At 47.2% G+C, this 2,409-nt stretch overlaps 1 long non-coding RNA gene across 1 annotated transcript in view; it reads right to left on the bottom strand.

The window, feature by feature from the left end:
- The window catches only part of LOC126398831 (uncharacterized), a 4,620-nt gene extending 2,776 nt beyond the window's left edge, over positions 1-1,844 (bottom strand). The window contains exons 1-2 of the long non-coding RNA XR_007570818.1: positions 1,388-1,844; positions 1,136-1,237 (exon numbers count right to left, since the gene is read on the bottom strand). This is a non-coding gene — a long non-coding RNA (uncharacterized LOC126398831). The remainder of the gene's footprint in view (positions 1-1,135; positions 1,238-1,387) is intronic.
- Between the last annotated feature and the right edge of the window lie 565 nt (positions 1,845-2,409).

The raw sequence follows: 2,409 nt of genomic DNA, 5'->3' as shown, positions 1-2,409 counted from the left end.
GGGGGGGGGGGGGGGCACATATGAAACGGGGAGTTGGAGGTCCTCCCTCAGGAAACTTTGAGCATCAAACACTTAATTTCCTGCATTCTGGTTAATATTTATGGAACTTTTTATGCATTGCCTGCATCAATTTAAGGTGGAAATGTGTTTACTTTAGACAAAATAAGTTACCTGCTACCTTCATGTTTTTGTTGGGGGGACAAATGCACATGTTGTTAATACTGAGGGGGACTTGTCCCCTGCTTCTGTACCTATGATGCTGTGACACGTAGGCAAGACTGCCGCCAAGCAGCCAAACAGCAGACCACTGTTCAGACCAGTATTTTCAACAACATGTCACGCCATTTTCAGCAGTGTTTGTGGCGAAGACAAGCGGGTATTTTTAAGGTGACACTGGCACATTTTCAGCCATGTTTGTTTTGACAAAACCGGGTATTTTAAGCCAAAACACGATCTCTTCCTAACCATAACAAGAGGTTTTTTGTGCCTAAACCTAACCACATGTTAACCACAGCATCATCATAACATACAATTGAAAACTGAAATGTAAAGTTTCAACAGATCTGCTTCATATGAAACTGAACGTATCTGTGGTTTGCAGAAATGTACAATGCCAACATTTATTCTGGCGATTCTTTGAGAACATGTTGGCGTGCGAACATTTGCACAGCCTCACAGAGCAGCCTAGCACGGCTGTAGACTCTTCCTCTTCCCCAGAACTTCACTTCACTGCAGTGTACTGCAACAAACAACGTCACCTACATGAAATGAATACAGTGCGAAAATAACCTGAGAATGCTATCTGTCCTCTCCCCCTCGAATAGGCTCCATTTCACCAAACAGAGATGTTTTTCTTCTGGTTCGGAAAATACTTTCCTTTCATTGATGAAAAGATAGACGGCATTCAGAGATGAAATTACTTTCCAAATGGCCTCTGACTCACCATCTCTATTCCCAGTGCTCTCGCGCTCACCCCTCCCTCCCTCACCCCCTCTTCACCTTCACTCGTCCTTGAGCATGTTCTATCTATTGTAACTGTATACAGCACTTAGCACTTCAGACGGCAGACAAACCAGCTCAAGGACAACCGCCCACTCTTGTGATGCTCATAAATAGACTATTTGTCCAGGCTTACCAATCACCTTACCCACCGAGCCTGTGTGGGTGCTTGTGGACATTGTGTGGCTCACACCAAAATAGATCTGCTGCTACGTGAGGGTGGATTCGGGCCTCCAGCCTGCAGTGAAAGAGACCAGTTTGCACAGGGAGAAGCATTGTTGTGCCTCTGAAAATTAACAATAATGACTCACAAAGTCTATCCCTTTATAATGTGTGATTTCGTATCATCCGTTTGCAATCTGTAGCGCATGAAAACAGGTGGTCTCACCTCCGCAGAGCTTCCCAGAATGCAACACTCTCCCAGACTGTGTGGGACATGACCGTCAGCACATTCCTGGAGAGCTGGATCCCCAGAAGCAACAATCCCTCCTTCCTCTCTTCCCTCCCTTCCTTCCTGCCGCCCTCGTGTCCTCTCCTTCGCTTCCGTGGATTGCATCACTCGTCTGCCTCCTGGCCTCCTCTGCTCGGACCCTTTAATCACATATGGCATACACACACAAGTAAATGTGTGCACACCACAGACACACACAAATGCAGACACACACACACCCATTGTGGGCAGAAGGCACCCTCGTCAGTCCTCGTACTGGTTTTGTGGCTTCAGTTGGAATTTTATGGTTGGTTTGAGCGGAGGATTCTGGAGGCTTTCCAGCTGCCCTCCAAAGACTCCGCTCCTCTCGTTCTCTCCCTCCATCTCTTTGTTCCTTCCTTTCAGCTTTCCTCTCTTTTTCCTTTCCTCCTCTCTTTCCTCCCCCCCTCCCTGCTTTACCCGCTCGCCCTCAAGGTCAGAAATATCCTGTGGTTTAGGTCTGATCCCCTTGGATATGCCTTCGCTCTCTGCCTCTTTCTGTCTCTCCCTTCCTTTCTGTCTCACACACACACTTAATGTAAGCATACTGCACTACTCTAAGCATTCCCATACAGGAAACACATGCTGGGATCAGCATAGGCGGGTCTGCAAGTCTTGCAACTGCACACACACATACACACACTCCCTCCCACCAGGGGTCAATCGAACATGTAACATTCATAAAAGCAAAAATCATCGATCAACTGTGCTGAAGTTGTCATCACTTAAAGACCTGATCCATCTTAAATCCAGTGGTTCAGTAACACTAAATAAAAGAGACTGATCCTCAATCTCTTCCCAGTCAGTGGACTCTCTCTGTGAGGGGACTGCACTGACTGCAGCCAGGTTAACCCTGCTCCTCTGGGTTCACCTATTCTCCGAGTTGTGTAACATGGCAGACGTCCAGCACTTGTGTAATAACAGGGGCCTTAGCTGGCTGA

This window comes from Epinephelus moara, chromosome 12 (genome assembly GCF_006386435.1).
Source record: "Epinephelus moara isolate mb chromosome 12, YSFRI_EMoa_1.0, whole genome shotgun sequence".
NCBI lineage: Eukaryota > Metazoa > Chordata > Actinopteri > Perciformes > Serranidae > Epinephelus > Epinephelus moara.
Note: the sequence above shows the minus strand (reverse complement) of the source record. Positions and strands in the feature narration are given on the sequence as shown.